This window comes from Capsicum annuum, chromosome 8 (assembly GCF_002878395.1).
Source record: "Capsicum annuum cultivar UCD-10X-F1 chromosome 8, UCD10Xv1.1, whole genome shotgun sequence".
In the NCBI taxonomy this organism is placed as follows: domain Eukaryota; kingdom Viridiplantae; phylum Streptophyta; class Magnoliopsida; order Solanales; family Solanaceae; genus Capsicum; species Capsicum annuum.
In genome coordinates, this window is record NC_061118.1 from 126,220,756 (window position 1) to 126,240,807 (window position 20,052).

The following is a 20,052-nucleotide window of genomic DNA, read 5'->3' on the forward strand; positions in this document are numbered from 1 at the left end:
AAAATATCTTGTGGCCTCTCATAACACACTATTGAAAGATTAAACACTCCAAAAACACTCTCTAACTTACTCTTGAAGATTTGAGGCTAGGGTTTCTACAAGTGTTCATCTGAAGGCTAAAGGGGTTAAGTTCTTTTCGTGAATTATCTTTTATAAGGCAAGTGACTCTTCTCTCATTTTCAGTTAAATAAATTTCATATATTTTAAAGCTTAATTAAGATTCTTAAACAGTGGTTTAGAAAACCAATGTTGAGGGTTTTGATGCATGTAGTTGAATATTGTTTCCTTCTAGTTAAAATTATATTCATGCATGATTTTGGTAATAGTTTGCACATATGGGTTCTTGGTAATTATGGTTTATGTGTTTGAATTGCTTGTGAGTATGGGTTATATTCACCCCGTGTTTCATGTGTCCATGTTGAGAAAATACGTGGCTGATCCATCCTTGGTTGTCCATATTGAGAATATTCGTGTCTCGGATTCCCTATCTGATGAAGAGATTCTGGTAGAGATGATACATAGACAACTTTGTAGGTTGCAGACTAAAGATGTATCATTGGTAAAGGCCCTTTGGAGGAACCATAAAATAGAAGAAGCCACTTGGAAGGCTGAAGATGTGACAGATGAAGATGCTTGAGGTATGAATTCAGTTCTTCTTTGTTGTTATCTGGGTCTATATTTTGATTCTAGTTTATTGTTATCATTCTCATGTAAAACATATCATAGATCATCATTCGAGGACGAATGATCCTAAGAGGGGATAATGTAACACCCTCAAAATTTGGACATTTTATTTTTGGCCTTCCCATTCTTAAATATAATTTTTTTGACTCAAATTATGTATTGAGATGTTAAATAGGTAATCAAGTAAAGTTTTGAAATTTTTGAATGGGATTCGGGATGGTTTTGGGTCATGGGGAAAGAAAGCCTCTGTGATATAGGTATGATACAGAGGTTAGTCTCCGCGATAACCACCGTGACATAGAAGGTAATCACCATGATAAGGTCCACGCCACTGATTAATAGTAATTTCGAACTAACTTGCTCTTTTTATAATCAGATGAGGGGTAAAGGGTTCCTTTCACCTATAAATGATTTTTAATCACTATAATGACCTATTTCTAACAGTTTTCCAAATGAAAAGGTCATTCTTATTACTCTAAACCATCCTCTCATAAATTCCCCTTTTTAACTAAAGGCTAGGATTCAAGGAGGTGATCATCTAGGGTCCTGAGGGTGTGGTATTCTCCAATTTTTGGAAATTAAGGCATGTACCACTTTCCCTATGCTTGTAATTTATTAATGGCATAAAAGATTTGTTTATTATACATGGTTTTGTTGTTGGATTTTGAACTATGGTTTGAGGGTTTTAAATGTATTTGATTTAAATGTTATCCCATGATTATTATTGAATTGTTATGCATTGAATTAATAAAGTATGAATAATTTGGGTCCATAGGTATAAAGAATGACTTTTAGGGGTACAATGGGTTCCCCAAATATATTGTTTCAGTATGGAAATTTGAAATAACCTCGATCCACTTTCATAATTCACTTTGAAATATGATATATCACTTGGTTTGAATATTATTTTTGAGACCTTGCATTGCATAAATGCTAAATAGAACATGAATTAGTTTTTTTTTTTTCAAATGGTTTTTGAAAGGCCTTTGTGGCCATGGATTTGGTTCTTAAATTTGAAACTTTGGAGTCTACTTGGTTTAAGGGTTGTGTATGGCAAAATGGAATAGACTTGCATGCTCTAATTTTGGTATGACGGTACCAACGGGTAATGCCTAATTAAAAAATTTTTTGGTAAATAGTTGATAATGTGTTACTTGTTTTAATATGGGTTTAAAAAGGGTTGTGTATCAAAGCCGTGGAAGGTGGAGATCCTAAGGGTTCTGATACTGAAAACTGACGGTTGCCGATGTGAGGTTTTGTCATGGTGATCGTGTGCATGAGACTCACTTTACATTTTGGGGATGGTATTATCCTGCTTAAGTTTTCTCCTATACGTGTAGATAACATACACTGGGGCCCTTTCAGCAGGGGGAGTTGTACCCATATAGCTCAAGGGTGCCTTTAGGATGATAGAGCTACACGATCTAGGTTAATGATTTAAAAATACATGCTAAACTTAGTTCCCTTTTTCCTCGACATATAATATACATACATATATATATATATGTATTACCTATGATGTTATGCATTAGGTTTTACTGGTATTCATATTATGGATTATGGAATTACGTTACTACTTTATTCCTATGTTACATGCTATCTCTCCAACCACTAATCATATCCAGATGCTCTATCCCCATGCGGTGCAGGGTCCGAAGGAAAGTCTACCTTTGCTGCACAACGATTAGATGTTCATGGCTAGATTGAGATTTGACTTGATGTGGTGACCTTCCATCCTTCGGAAGACTTTATTTCATGTTTTGGTTTCCTTTGTCTTACACTTTATTTTAGATTTTTTTGGGATATGGTCGCGGGCATTTCCCGACATTTATTGGTACATAATTTTGTTAGAGGCTTTGTTGGACTACTGTGGATATGGGCATTATGGTTAATGTTCATTATTAGTTTTAATATTGTAGATGGTTTTTGGATATTGCTCTCATATACTCTTTTAGGTATATCTTTCCATCTTGTCATATATATATTAGTTATGTTGTAATAGGCTAAGTGGGTGGTTTCTGGTGTTCGGTGGACTTGAGATACTTGTCATGGCCAGGCCCTAGTTTGAGTTGTGACAACCATACCATGAGTTCACACTTTTTCATTCTAGAATTTCAAATTGTTCTTTCTATTAACTTGATCATCAGTAATTCAATCGTATATAATCACACTTAATTTGTATAGCCCTGAAACTTCTCATGCAGTAATAAATACTTACTACTACTGGATAGGAATCATGAAACACTAACCCACATAAAATTTTATGAATGCATTCAATCTCAATAAACTTATGTAACTTTTTGGTCGCTACCTAATCTCTATCAAGACTAAATAATTAACATACTATAAGTCCTATTAATTTGAAAATCTCTCAAAGTGCTATTAAATAATCTACAAAACACCTTTTTGGCTTTATGGATACATAATCTACTAATTTGGATGAACACTAACCCCACTTTACTATTGCTACACTACTAGGCACATTCTTCTAACTCTAGGTTATGTTGTCATAGAATTCTGAAAAGATATCTGAGAGAACATCTAACTTTTGCTCAATGAATAATTTTCATAAATAAGAATGAACTCTTTCAAAGTTTTGAACTTAAAAGCATCGATGGGATCCTTATAAGACCACCTGCAATCTAATAACTGTCTGTGGGGACTATGTGAGAAAACTCTATTAGTAGGAATTTAAGCTTGCCTATTTGTATTACCTCTTAAATAAGGAAGAGTTGGCATAAATGGATCAATGTAAGAATTTGTATAAATATCTTGAAGAGCATCTCGACGGCACGATTTAAGATATGAAAGAAGCAAAGGTTTTCTCAATGCCCTATAGATTCTCGAAGAAAAGTACAAACATCTTCATAGCATTTTATAAGATTCTACTAGACACGACTTCATAGACACCCTAGGAATCTTGAACATGGCTCTCTGATACCAAATTTATCATAACCCAAGACTACCCCTAGTTGTAACAAGGTTCTTTAAACCACAAGTGATCCCAAGATGACCCATGTATTGGTATGATGTTTGAGAAACTAATTTAAAATGTATGTAATGCTAAATTTGTTGAGCGGAATCATAATCGTAAGATCATATAGTTAAATACAATATTAAATAAAAATTTACAATATTGTAATCTAAAATAATGGAAAACTTAAACTACATTAAATGACTCTGACTAACCATCTATGAAGCCTCTACTAATATTGACTATATATAGTCAGGACATGACCCCCAACAATTCATAATTAATACATAATAATAAGTAAATAAAATACAAGTGCGACAACTGCCTTGAGTCCTCAAAATATGAAAACTCATCACCTACTGGTTGGAAGCTACAAACTATGTAACCTTAATTATGGGCTGCATCTGGCACCTACTTTATCAAAAAATATAGCCATAGGCACATATATGTTGTCAACACTTTTGGAATTTACTGAGTATGTGAGATATGCAGTATTTAGGAAAATACATAAACCATACTTTAAAACAGAGGACATAAGCCATTTGGTAAAATATGTATTCAAATCATGTCCGTACGAAAAAGTTGTAAGAAGTAGTGAAATTTCTAAATTTTGAGCTAAAATATTTCTATAAACTGGGAAGATATAGAAACATAAATACTATTTAAATCTCAAATTAAAGCTTAATATGCTATAAAAATATGCTGAGGGTCATCTATGAATACTGGGTCTTAAATTGTTGGATGTGAACAAATGCAATAACCATGTTTAAACATATGTTGAATAATACTGAATAACTTAATATAAGGTAACGCATATCTGAACTGAAACATAGATGAACACGAAAATTGAATGCAAGACCAAGTATAAACATGTATTTAAGTAACTTGAATAACTGAATAACTAATGTACTGAACACCTGGTCATGCAAACCTGAACTGAAAATAATCTGAATACTGAAAAGCTAAATACAACCGACATACACTAATCTGAGCAAAACAAGAGTCCAAACTATAACCCCAGTTAAAAGGGTGCTGGTACCTTGCTAAGGGTACTAACACTGGCTGGAGTGGATCCACCAATCTGATATCCTGAAGGACTAGGGTTTCATGCCTCTACTGTTGGGGACCCCTTATAGACTATGGTAGCAATGTAGTTCTGGAACACAGGTACTACTACTAACGACTAATGGCTAAATGATGGGGGATACGCCATTCCTGCGTTTACTCGGTGCTAAGTATTACTCCCAACAGAATGACACTGAAGCATAAACTTGTTCATGCATTGATAACTGATATTCTCAAGTCATGAAATTCTTAAAATAATAGTGCATTTCTAATCTAAAGTATTCAAAAGCATGGAAACTGGTGTATGTCTGAATTCCTAGGTATCGGGTGTTCATAACCCACCAGCTCTAACTAATGCAACTGAACATGATAATACTTAAAACTATTCATAAAAAGGAAATTTCATTAAAAATGACCAAATATTCAACAAGTAACCATAATATGAAAATTCATGATTTTGAACATAGGAAGCTTCTATTCTTATGGAAAAATATGTACTCACGGTTTAATTACAAAATAATCAGAATTAATTAGGAAAAATTCATATAGCTTGATCATATGCTTGAAATTTGGGATAATTTCATGCAAATCATACATGGGCATGAGAACACCATGAATGATACAATATGGGCCTAAGAATCCATGAATAATTATTAAAATATACTTATGAATGAAAATTAAACCACGAGGGATTGAATTTAAGCTTTGAAATATTATGGAAATCATAAATTTTATGAACAAATCATAATTTAGGTGTAAGGATGAAAGGAGATCCTCATTGAATATTCACATATCTGATTACTTTAAATTTTTGAACTGATGTTTTGGGGATTTGGACTTGGAGATGAAAAATCCCTAATTTCTTGCTTGGGAGAAGAGAAAATCACATGTTCTTGGAGAATTTCATGACTTCTGTTGAGTATGAGGAATTTGGGGTTGTTTTGGATTTCTATTAAGCCTTAAAATATTTTAAATGATGTAGTTTTGGGGTTAAAGAGTAGGAAAAGACCAATAAAAACCCTTAGAAACCGTCTGGAAGTTGCCTGAAAGCAATCCTATTGACTTAGGTCATGAATCATAGTCATTCCACGAGTTATCACTTGATTTATGGTGAGAAAACCTATTTCAGCTTCTACTTCCCAGACTATGACTACCTCTTAACAACCCGTAATGTGATACTAAGAGTCCTAGTTTGGGCAGATTTGATAGTGCTATAGAATTTTGGCATACATTTCATCCTGATATCGGATTAAGAAGAAATTGATATCCTTTGAAAGATAATTGGATTATCTATCTTTTTGCAGGTATTGAGATAAATATTCTTAGTATACCAAAATTTTATGCTCGTTTAAAGCTGACTATGGTTAGATACTTCACAATTATTTAATTGCTAATGGACATTTTGACTTATCTATAAGCTTGGAGCTATTTGTGACTTTAATATGTCTCTAAATAAATATAAAACTATCAAAAAATGAAGTTTGATCTTGCATGAACTTAAAGCATGGTTCAAATATTGTCTTGTGTTTTCAGAGTATTATAGGTACAAAACCTTGGAAAACCTAGTCATTCTAGATATAGAGGAGTTTGATATTATATTAGAGATGACTTGGTTATATTCTTATCATTCCATTCTTGATTTTTATGCTAAAATTATCCATATCAGTCATGCTAAAATCATACATATCAAAATACCTGATATGGAAAAGTTAGAGTAGGAATGTACTTTTAATCCTACTTCAATTAGAATTGTATAAGCTCTTCATGCCCAAAAATAAAAAAGAAGGGGTGTAGGGCATTTTTAGGCCATATTCAGGAAGAAAAGACAATAATCCCTCCCAATGCTTCAGTCCCCAATTTTGTGTTAATTCATAGAAGTTTTTCACGATGACTTCTCAGTTTTCCCCTGCACCCGAGGTAGATTTTTGTATAGATTTAAAACCTAAAACTAGACCCATATCTATCCCTAACTATCATATGGCACCAACAAAGTTTAGGTCGTTGAAATTAAAGTTAAAAGAATTGATATAAAAGGGTCTTGTTTTGTCAAAGCATTTTACATTTGGTTGCTCCTATTTTGTTTGTAAAAATTAAGCATGTTAGTATGTGCATGTACATAGACTACAAACCTTTGAATAAGGTGATTATTCACAATGAATATCCCTTTGTGTGATATATGACCTTTTTTACCATATGCAAGGAGTTATGGTACTCTTCAAAATTAATTTGAGGTAAGGTTATTATCTACTCAAAAGTAGGCAAAGGTTATACCGAAGATAATATTTCAGATTCGTTATGCACATTATGAGGTATTAGTCATGTCCTTAGGTTTTACCAATGCCCTAGCTGCTTTTATAAGTGTGTTGAATGGGGTTTTTAAATAATTATTGGGTTCATTCATTATCGTTCTTATTGATGATATAGGGGTTTAATCTAAGAGTGTAAGTATTAGGGTTTCTTAATGTGATGACCCAAACTAGGGTTTGGCCATTATAGATATCTCAAGATCATTAAGGAACAGAGTCCACTTCCTTTTCCTAGTCAATCAAAACACATTGTATACTATAAATTGAAAGCAACCCAATAGACATAAATAAGATAAGTGAATAGCTCTAAGGAACTACAGATCCAACACAATCCCAATCCATATTAATCCACAAAGACACTATAAATCCAATATCAATCTAAGTCGGGACATGCCCCCAACAATAGCTAAAAAAACTAGAAGATAGTCTATGACATAAGCTAAACCAAGATACAATAGTCCTTCCAAAACTCTGAGATCACCAATCACTATGCAAGGAAAGTAAATGTGTCTCTGGTTCCTACATTGTATGGGGATGTAACATTCGAAAATGGTTAGCAAGGCGAGTGCTAACATGTAACTCAGAGAAAGGATAAAATAATGCTAAGTCAAAACTAGAATAAAAACTATGTACACACAGTGTACATATAAAAATAACATGTTGTGATAGGGAACAAGGTTTAGCATAAAGGAAAAATATTTTCCTTGACTGTGTATCTCAACTATCATAAAAATATGCCTAGGGTATAAAGGTCCAGATACCCCTACAGAAAAGGACCTAGTATGAGTTATCCATTTAAACTAGTGGTATCAAGGAAGACCAAGAAATCTCTCGACCCCATATTAATCTTGGATACAAATATATCTAAAGTGTGACATATTCACACGATTATTAAGACCAATGCTAATATTTTCAAACACGAGTTTCATGTATGAGTTCCCCTAATTAAAACACCCTGTATCTTGACCCTTAGAAAAATTACTGAGTTTTTAAGTCTCTAGATAAGTTACAATTAGAGTCTATTAATCGTATGCTTGGGTATGACTTTGGGTCCTTCTCTCTTATGTTTATCAGTGAGTTTTGATTTAGTTTTTGTCCAAGGTATGACTAGGATTATATAAGTAGTATGGTAGTGTACGAGTCATATATGGTTGGGTCGTATGATGCTTCACTTGGCCTAGAAGATTTTGTTAGGAGTATGAGTCATAAGGTACCACTCGTATGTAAAGATACGAGTTGGTCATCTGCGTTCGAATTTTGACTGGTATGGGTGTCCAAGGTAAGGTCTATGGTATGGGACAGGGTATCACTCATACCCTAGGGTATGGTCCTACTAGTCAGTTTTCAGCGTTTAACCTGGGGGTATTCTAGATTTTTGCCACCCTAAACCCCTTAAGTCCCAATATCTTAAAATATGTTGTGGCCTCTCATAACATACTATTGAAAGATTAAACACTCCAAAAACACTCTGTAACTTACTCTTGAAGATTGGAGGCTAAGTTTTCTACAAGTATTCATCTAAAGGCTAAAGGTGTCAAGTTCTTTTCGTGAATCATTATGTATAAGGCATCTGACTCTTCCCTTATTTCTAGTTCATAAATTTCATGTTTTTTAAATCTTGATTATGATTCATAAATGGTGCTTTAGAAAACCAATGTTGAGGGTTTTGATGCATGTTATTGAGTATTGTTTACTCTTAGTTAAAATTGTATTTATACATGATTTTGGTAATGGTTTTCATATAAGGGTGCTTGATAATTGTGGTTTAAAAATTAGGTCATATATTAACCTTAATTTAATGGTTTTTTACTTTGTTTTGGCCTTGGTAAATGCTTTCCCTCAAAATGTTTGTAAAAATGTAAGAGAGAATAAAATAATCACTTGATAATGTTGTTTTGAACTAAGGCTTGGCATAATGATTATAAATGGTTGGGAAATAGTTGTAAAGGCCTTGTTTGCTATGTAATAAAGTAAACCTTGGTGGTTTAAATTTCTTTAGGGGTTTGAGTCCCTAATTACACTTGCATTATGTCTTTGTTAGACATTGGGTTTGATTCCCTAAACTATGAATTTAACGACTGTCTTTGTTAGAAGATGGGCTTGAGTCATAAAGTCAATTGAATGATGAATTTATTGATAATGATAATGGTATATGGTATACTTGCAAGTAGTATTGGTATGACAATACCTAAAAAATTCCTTTACCAAGTAATAGATTTATTGGTTATGTATGTGGAATGATGGTTTTAAATTGGGTTTACTGGTGGGATGTATAGACAGTTCAAGAAAGTTGATTCTGAAGGACTAACACTGGAAATCATACTAGTCGGTACTGGTGTTTTATGACAGAGTGGTTTGAGTCCCCCGAATGACTCTATAACTGGGAGGTTAAAGTCCCCATTACTATATGTATTTGTACTTATTTCACATTAATTATGCTAGGAGGTTTGATTCCCCTATATAGGAATTGCAGTTATAGATATTCTCTACTTTGTGCTACTACATGTACTAGGGCCCTTCCAGCTAGGGGAGAGCTGGGATCATATAGCCCGTGGGTGCATTGTTCTAGAATGGTTATGCTATACAACCCAGGTTAATGGTTTTAAAACATCATGCTAATATTTTTCCCTATCCCGACATCATACATCTATATATGTGTGTGTGTGTGTGCATTGGTTATATGCATTCCCATTACTATATGTATTTGTACTTATTTCACATTAATTATGCTAGGAGGTTTGATTCCCCTATATAGGAATTGCAGTTATAGATATTCTCTACTTTGTGCTACTACATGTACTAGGGCCCTTCCAGCTAGGGGAGAGCTGGGATCATATAGCCCGTGGGTGCATTGTTCTAGAATGGTTATGCTATACAACCCAGGTTAATGGTTTTAAAACATCATGCTAATATTTTTCCCTATCCCGACATCATACATCTATATATGTGTGTGTGTGTGTGCATTGGTTATATGCATTAATTGATTAGTTTTGGAATTATTGGCACTATTTTATCCTTAAAATTAAATTATATGTTGTCGCTCCAACGACTAACCATCTTTGATGTAGTATTCCAATGTTATGCAGGTGTTGGTCATACTACTCTTCTGCTCAATAGACTTTGACTTCGAATATAGCTTGTGTTAACTTAAAGTGGTAAGCTTCGATACTTCGAAATGATCCATTTTTTTGGATTTTTTATGTTTTTCCTTGGTTTAGTTTTGGACATTGATTTTGGCCATTGTTAGGGGCATGTCCCTACAGAATATTATTTTACTTTAGGATAAAGGCTTTTTAGAACTGCTATTGGTTGGTATGAGCCATATCGGTAGTTGAGTCAACCATAGTATTAGCATTGGTATTGGAGCTGATACCATATGGTAGAATATATGATATTTCCATCCTATCTTATTATATTATTTAATAGTTTGGTTATGGACTTAGTTGTTATTATAGTTTTGGTTATGGTTGTTTGGTCAGTTATTAGTATTATAGAACTCGACTGGAGTGGTCATGATTGTGAACCTATCCCAGAATTTTAGTATTGTTAAATATGCATCTTGTTATAATATTGGAATTCATTTAACTTAGGGTTCATACTTAGTTGACTGGTTTGGGAAATAGGGAGGTCTTTGGTACTTTTGTGACCTGAGATGCCCATTACGACAAGGCCTTTGTTCGGGACATCTCAAGATGGTATCACAGTGTTAGGTTCATGGTTGGATGGTAGTACATAAAACCGTGTCGAGTAGAGTCTCTTTTAAGGGTATATAGTGCACCATACTCATAAAAAAGAGGCTACAAGGCATTTAGGAATGCTCCATATTCTTGTTGTTTTATTGCAAGCTATAGAGTCTAAGGTCTTGGAGTTTGCTGATTTCCATTAGCTTGTCTTTCAAATCATGTCTCCGAGAAGATCTGAAGCTCACTGAATCTTATATGCCTACCCTGAGGACAATGTGGATGAATTTTATCGAACTCCTAGAGTTCAGACCAGGGCAAGGGCCGCTGCACCTGGATACTCTCGAGGGTTCCACCTATCCCCATTAATCCTACTCCGTCGCCTCAATAGGAGGCTACTAATTATTAGTTCCATCGCTCCATCAACTTATTCACTCAGTTGGTTGCTTCTCAGTTAGAGCATGGTATTCCAACTACTCCATTATCTAAGGCCAAAAGGTTGGCTAATTCATGAGGTTAAATACTCCTATGTTCATGGGTTCAAAGTTTGAGGAGGATCCTCAGGCCTTTATTGATGAGATGGAGAAGATTCTTCATACTATCTATGCTACTAAGGTGGAAGGCATGGACTTTACCACCTACTAGTTTAAAGACGTGACACACCAACATTATAAGGAGTGGGAATAGTGTAGGGGTGATATTGTTGCCGGCACATTATAGGATGACTTTTCTAGTGCAGTCTTGGACTATTTGTTTCCTCAAAACCTAAGAAAATAAAAAATGGAGTAATTTGTGAATCAAAGGCAAGGGAGAATGTTTGTCAAAATGTTAACTTGATATTTCATCAGCTATATCGATATGCTCTGGAGATGGTGTCTGATATGAGGGATAAGATGTGTGAATTTTCTTTTGGGTTGTCAATAGAGTTGATCTTTGAGAGCAAGGCTAACTTGCTAATCAAGGATATGGATAACTCTAGATTGGTTAAGTATATGCAACAAGTGGAGGAGAAGAAAAGAGAGCACTTTGAATATGGTGAGAGATGAGGAAAGAAGTTTAAGTCTTCTCAGTAGAGTGGAAGAGATGGAGGTAAGTGGCTAAAAAAGAAGTGAGCTCTAATTCCTTCTCCATAGCTAGTGCTCATTACCCGAAGACAATGGGTGATCATTGGTCTTAGTATGATAGTTGTCCTTGGCATAGGGTGCCTAATCTCTGGATAGTGGGGGCTCAGTCATCTCTATCCCACCATTCTTATAGATTTTGTAGGTGTTCCTACTATTGGTTTTATGAGGAAGGAAAGAACATATGTTATTACTATGCTTATATTGGTTACACGTAGCACGATTGTTATTCTAGGATGGCTGTTGGGGCTAGTAAGGTCCCTGTGGCTTCTTCATCTACTCCTACACTTGAGTATGTTGCATCTGTATCTGTTTTTGCTTTTAATACCGGCACTGGCTGGAATTGGTTATATGCTTTTACATCTCACCATGATTCTGAGGCATCTCCCAATGTAGTAACTAGTATGTTAAAACTTTACCACTCTTTCATATGTGACCCTATTTGTGGTTGTATATTTTTGTTTCAGTCCTGAATTTATTTAAGATCCTTTCTCCGTGTCTACCATGGTTGGTGACTCTTTTATTGCAAAAAGAGTCTATAGGTGGTGTGTAGTAGCTATTAGTGGTAGAGAAACTCTTGTAGATTTAATAGAGTTGGATATAGTTGACTTTGATATCATATTGAGTATAGATTTGTTGCATCTGTGTTATGCTTCCTTGGATTTTAAGACCCATAAGGTCATATTTAAATTCCCTAATAAGCCAGTCATCGTATGGGAAGGGGTACTCTAGTGCCTAAGGGGAGGTTTATCTTATATCTTAGAGCCCAAAGGTTGATCTCCAAATGGTTTTTGTATGATTTGATTCGAGTTAAAGATTCTAACATAGAAGGTCCTTCTCCAAAAAATTTTCCTGTGGTTAATGAGTTTCCTAAGGCTTGCCCTGATAATCTTCCTGGTGTTCCTCTCGTTAGGGAAATTGAATTTTGGATTGATCTTATTCCAGAAACTCATCATATTTTTATTCCCCTATATATAATGGCTCCGGCTGTGTTGAAGGTGCTTAAAGAGAAACTTAAAGAGCTCTTTGATAAAGGTTTCATCTGTCCTATTGTGGCTTCTTTGTATGCTCCAGTGTTATTTGTGCGTAAAAAGGATGGTTCCCTATGTTTGTGCATTGACTATCATTAGTTGAATAAGGTGTCCATCAATAATAAGTATCCTCTTCCAAGGATAGATGATTTGTTTTATCATCTTCAACGTTCAAAGTGTTTATGTAAGATTGATCTTAGGTCGGGTTGTCATCAGCTTATGATTATGGAATTGGATATCCCTAAGACATTCTTCAAAATCTGATATTGTCATTATAAGTTCCTAGTCATGTCTTTTGGGTTGTCTAATGCACCGGTATCATTTATGGACTTGATGAATAGGGTATTCCATTATTTTCTGGAGTTGTTCATTATTATTTTCATTGATGACATCTTGGTCTATTAGTAGAGTGAGGCGAATCATGTTGATCACCTTTGTGTAGTGTTTTAGACTTCAAAAGATCAACGTTTGTACTCCAAGTTATCCAAGTGCGAGTTTTAGTTGAAGGCTATGACTTTTCTTGGTTATGTTATCTCTAGAGAGGGGATTATGGTAGATCCTTAAAAGGTTGTTTTTGTTAAGAAGTGGCCTAGACATGTGACTCTAATTGATATTCGGAGCCTCTTTGATTTAGTTGGTTACTTTAGGAGATTTGTGGAAAGTTTCTCGACTATAGCTACCCATTGACTAGGTTGACCCTAAAGAAGGTCAAGTTCATATGGTTGGATGCGTGTGGGGGTAGTTTTGAGAAGTTGAAAGACAAGTTGACTTTAGCTTCAGTTTTGACCCTGCCCGAGGGTGATAATGGATTCATACTGTATTCTGATGCTTCTCGTGTTGGGATGGGTTGTGTGTTGATGCAGGATAGTATGGTGATGGCCTACGCTTATAGATAATTAAAGGTTTATCAGAAAAATAACTCTAGTCATGATTGGAGTTGTTAGCCGTGGCTTTTGCTTTGAAAATGTTTTGTGTCACTATCTCTATGGTGATGATATTTTCTCTAATCATAAAATCTTACAGTATAAGTTCACTTAGGGAAAGAGAAATCTCAGGTAGAGGAGGTTGCTTATGTTTTTGAAGGACTACTATATGAGTCTTCATACCATTTAGGTAAGAATAACATAGTTGTTGATGCTTTTTGTAGGTTATCCATAGAGAGTCTAGCTCATGTGGAAAGGATAAGTGGGAGTTGGTAAAGGACATTCACCATTTGGCTAGTCTTGGTGTTTGTCTCATGGACTTTGAAAATGGAGGTATAATTGTACATCAAGTATCCCAGTCTTCTTTTGTTGTTGAGATAAAGGAAAAGAAAAATATTAGATTCAAATTTATGAATATTAAGACTAATGTCGGCCAGCAGAAAGTTATTGGTTCTTTGATCGGTGTTGATGGTATCTTGAGGTACCAAGGCAAGTCATGTGTTCCCAACATCGATGGATTAAGGGAAGGGATTTTGGCCAAAATGCATGAATCTCTTTATTCTATTCATCCTTGTTCTACTTAGATGTATCATGATCTTAAGGAGTTCTTTTTTGTAGAACAATATGAAGCAAGATGTGGCTAACAATATAGCTAGATGTTTTGTGTGCCAACAAGTAAAAGTTGAGCACATAAGACCCGATGGCTTATACAAAAAGATTAAGTTGCCTGAGTGGATGTGGGAAGTGATTAACATGGATTTCGTTACCGGTCTTCCTTGGTCTCAAAATTAATATGATTCAATTTGGGTTATTATGGATAGATTGACTAAGTCCGCTCAAGTCTTTCCAATAAGGACTAGTTTTTTGGCAGAGGATTTTGCTAAGTTATATCTTGTTGAGATTGTGAAATTGTATGGTGCTCTGGTTTTGATCTTTTCAGATTGTGATACTCTGTTTTCACCTAATTTTTTGAAGTCGTATCAAAAGGGTTTGGGAAATAAGGTTTTCCTTAGTATTGCTTTCCAGCCACAGTCGAATGGACAAGCGTAGAGGACCATCCAAACATTAGAAGATATGCTTTGGGCTTGTGTGATCGATTATGGAGGTAATTGGTTCGACTATTTGCCTTTGATTTAATATGCTTATAAAAATAGTTATCACTCTGGCATCGTTAGGGATCATTTTGACTCATTGTATTGTAGGAGATGTAGTTCTTCTATTAGGTGGTATAACGTTGGTGAGGGTAAGTAGCTTGGCCTTTATTTTGTTCGCCAAGCTTTGAAAAAGTTAGAGTTATTCGTGTTAGATTGAAAGCTACTCAAAGTTGCCAAAATTTCTATATGGATGTAAGGCATAGGGATTTGGAGTTCAATGTAGGTCATTGGGTATTCTTGAAGGTATCTCCCATGAAGGGAGTAATGCGGTTTGGTAAAAAGGGGAAGTTAAGTCCTCGATATGTCAGTCCCTACAAGATAATGTAAAGGGTTGGTAATGTTGCTTCTGAATTGGAGTTGACGTCTAGCTTGACACCCATTTATCCGATTTTCTATGTTTCTATGTTGAAGAAATGTGTGGGTGATTATTATTTGGTTGTTCCTTTGGAAGGGTTGAATATTTTGGATTCTTTATCTTATGAGGTAGTTCCGATAGAGATCCTAGATAGGCAAGTTCATCTGCTGCGGACTAAGGATGTAGCTTCAATTAAGGTTTTATGTCAGAACCACAAGGTGGAAGAAGTTACCCGAGAAGTGAAAGAGGACATAAAGTCCAAGTTTCTGCATTTGTTTTTAGCTCTGGATATTTGTGCGGAAGGTATGTGTTCTTAATAACATCTATATTTTTTGAGTTTATTAAAAGAAAGATTGATATCCTTGCATCTTTATTTTCTGAGTTTGTTAAAGGAGAGGTTGAGTCCATGCATCTTCATTTTCTGTCTTAAAGATAAGAGTATAGACATTTGGGGGTTTAAATCGTGCTAGTACTATATTTCCCATTATTCAAGGATGAATGATCTTTGTGGGGAGATTGAAACACCCCAGCTCGTTACCCTTGGAAAAATTCCTGAGTTTTTGAGTCTCTAGAAAGGGTATAATTAGAGTGTACCAGTTGAATGCTTGGGTATGACTTAGGTTACCTCTCTCGTATGTTTATCAGTGAGTTTTGATTTTGTTCTATCCTAGGTACGACTAGAATCATATAAGTCATATTCTTGTGTATGAGTCATATGTGGTTGGCTCATATAATGCTCTACATTTGGCCTAGAGGATTTTGTTAGGGGTACCATCATAGTGTACCACTCGTACGTTAGGATATGAGTTGGTAATGTGGGGTCGTATGTTGACCAGCGTGGGGGTCCAAGGTAAGGCCTAGGGTATGAGGCAGGGTATAACTCATACCTTCGGGTAAATTTATGGGGGTATGATCGCACCCTCCAGCTAGTCAGTTTTCAGCTTTTAAGCTGGGGGTATTCCAGATATTTCCCACCCTAAAACCCTTAAGTCCCCATGTCTTAAAACATCTTGTGGCCTCTCATAACACACTATTGAAAGATTAAACAATCCAAAAACACTCTCTAACTTAATACTGATGATAGGAGGCCAGGGTTTCTACAGTGTTCATCTAGAGGCTAAAGGGGTCAAGTTCTGTCTGTGAATCATCTTGTATAATGCATATAACTCTTCCCTCATTGGTAGTTCATAAATATCATGTGTTTTAAATCTTGATTTTGATTCTTAAATCGTGGTTTTTAAAACTAGAGGATTTTGATGCATGTTGTTAAGTATTATTTACTCTTGGATAAAATTGTGTTTATGCAAGATTTTGGTAATGGTTTGCACATATGAGTTATTGGTAATTGTGGTTTAATAATTGGGTCATGGGTTATCCTAAATTGAATGGTTTTTTACTTTTTTTTTTGGTCTTGGTAATTGCATGCCCTCAAAGTATTTGTGAAAATGCCTAAGAGAATGAAATAGTCACATGATAATGTTATTTTGAACTAAGGCATGGCCTAATGATTATGAATGGTTGGTAAATGGTCTTAAAGGCCTTGTTTGACATGTAATAAACTAAATGGTAACCTTAATGGTTTAAATTACTAAATGGTTTTAAGTCCCTAAATATACACTTGAATTATGTCTTTGTTAAATATTCAGTTTGATTCCCTAAGCGTTGAATTGAATGAGTGTATTTGTTAGATAATGGGTTCTAGTCCCAAAGTCAATTGAATGATTAATTGATTGATAATGATAATGGCATGTGGTATACTAGCAAGTAGTGATTGTAGGACGATACCAACGAAATGCCTTTAGTTACTAATTTACTTTTTGGTTGTGTATGTTGAATGATGGTTTCAAATTAGGCTTAATAGTAGGATATGTAGCCGTACCATTAAAGTGGAGTCCAAAGGAATATTACTAAAAAACATTTTAACGATGCGGAAGTCTGTAATACCCCATATATTTCTAAGCTAGAAAATGAACCATTGTGCCTCCACATGAAACCTCCTATCCGATGATTCATATTAGGGTACATGAATTAGGATGAGTATCCCAGTTATAATAGAGCTTATGGTGTGTTATGCATGTTCATAAGAATCACTTAGAGTACGTCAGGCTAAGAACTTTTGAATCCACCAAGTTTTCGTGTTTGATTTCACATAGGTCATCTTTGAATGAACATAACATGGTTTATAGGTGGTATTTTGGCAGATTTATAACCTCCAAATTGTATAGAATTGAATAAGCTTTCCGTCGATACCAAATTCGCCTAAAATGGACACCCGGTGAAGAAGTTATGGCGATTTAAAGTTTCAGCAGCGTCATTCAGTCAGTGGTGCATCGCGCCGTAAGACAAAATGACGTTTGTCAATTTCCAGTGTCTCCCCGCGATTCCACCAAATCGCGGTGAGTTTCCAGGTCACAAATGGGGGGAACGCGATATCTCTGCATCGCGCCGGGGGCCCAAATCGGGTAATTTTCACAAAAATTAAATGACGCATCTAGAGGGCTATTTGGGTCATCTTTTCACCCCTATATATATTCCATAAACACGGAATTAAGCCCTTATTTCACGAAAACATACTCTTTCTCTCAAAATCCTCTCAAGAAAACATTTGGGTTTTCAATTGGGGATTCTTGTTCAAGCAAATTTTTACATAAATCATCAAGAATCATCCATCTAAGCTATGTGTTGCGTTCATCTATGGATCCATTTCATTTATAGAGCTGAAGAACCATGTTTTAAATATTATATTGTGATTGTCTTGTTGTGATGTGACCATGTACATATTGATCATTGTTGTTTAAGTTTCAAGATGATATCTAAAGGTGTTTTCAGGAAGTATATGCATTCGTTAGTTGAAATATATGAAATTTATGTGGTTTAAGATGGTGAAATTCATGCAAACACACCTAAGCTAAAAAATGATTGCAAAGTGGTTGATAAAAGCCCTAAGATTATAGAATTCATGTCCCATGATTTAATAGTGCTTAAATGACAAGTCCATGCTCTATGCTTTATGATTTAGCCTAAATTCCACGTGATTGATATGCGTCGTTGTTGTGATATGGATTGAGCATGATATTGAAGCTATGAAAGTATACACATGTTGTATGAATTTCCCTTCCACACATAAGATGTTGAGAACTATGCTTAGTATGAAATCCCCTACTTATGGTGAATTGTGGACTCCATTTTATGATCAAGTCAGTTATGTGTGTCAGTTTCCTTCCATCGAGTCCTGGGGCTACTAGTACCCAAAAAATATAGTTGTGTGCCTAGAGCCATATCATGTTATCACGATAATCTCAGTCAAGCCATGATCTATACAACTGAGTCAGTCATGTGACTCAGGAAATCTCAGAAATCTCAATAAATTCTTAGCTAGTAGTACTATTCTGTCAGTCAACGGAAGTCAGTTACTCAGTCCATGTTCAGCCAGTTAAATCATGTTCAGTCTCTCCAGATGGGAGTAGAAGTTAGCACCGAATGAACCCAAGGATGGGAACTTACCTACCAGTTTAGGGTGTGATTCTTAGTAGTCATCCTTGTGTTCCAGAACTACGTAGCAAGCGTAGGTTGACACTTCTTAACCTGCCATATTAGGGTTGATGAGGTGGCTTAACCTGTCAGTTTAGGCTTCCCACCATTTTCATTCGACTACCTGCCAGCTAAGGGTCACTCATAGTTGTCCTTACCAGTGGTGCGGTATTGACACCTTTCCAGTTGGGGAAGAGATTGACCCTAACCTAGCTATATGCGTTATTGGGGCATGTCGGTTTAGCAACTACCTCCCACAGTTTCAGTCCCAGTCTCATTAAAAGAGTCAGATAGTTATTCAGATTTTAGTATATCAGGACTGTCAGTTACAGTCAATTCAGTTACAGTACGGAACTCAGGTAGTTCCATCAGATTCAGGACTGTCAGACACAGTCATCTATGTTATCAAAATTTTAGTACCAGTCATGTTAGATAACAGTAAACCATCTATTAGCATACAAATGCAGATATCATGTCTTCACGATTTTAGTTACTATGTATACATGTTGGTACTCTTACGTTTATATCAGTTAGTCAGTTAGTATTGTTCATACATGTAAACCCCTTTACATTTAGCGTACCTCACTTATATACTCAGCACTCCCAGTTGTACTTATGCATTTGTGCTACGGTGCTTTCTTTCATGTTACACCATAGGTTCAGAGACACGAGTTCCAGATCAACAATAGCTTTCCAGTCGTAGAGTTGTAGTGACTCCTCATCCATTCTAGGATGATATTATTTTATTCCATTTATTATTTCAATTTAGTTTTGCTAGACGGAGTTAGTTTGAGACATGTTCCTTCAACCTCTTATTTCAGACTGTATTTAGAGGCTTTCAGATTTAGTTCAGATTTGATTTAGACTTCAGTTGTTTTGGGTTTTTGTTACCCTATATGGATGTTATTAATTATCAGATATTCTATTTAGTTGAACCTTATGGCCTATTGTTCATGTTTTCTGCATTCTACAAGTATATTATGTAGTGTATATGTAGAAATATCAGTCACGGGTTAGCTTGTGGTCCCTCAAGGTCATAAGCACCGTGTAGCATTCCAGTTACCAGATTTGGGGTGTTACAAAGTTAGTATTAGACCCTAAGGTTCAATAGAGTCCTAGGAAGTCTTAAAGCCGCATCTAGTAGAGTTTTGTGCATGGGTGTGTTGCGCGCCACATTTATGTGCAAGAGGCTATGAGATATTTTAGGAATAGTTTCCCCTCTTTCATT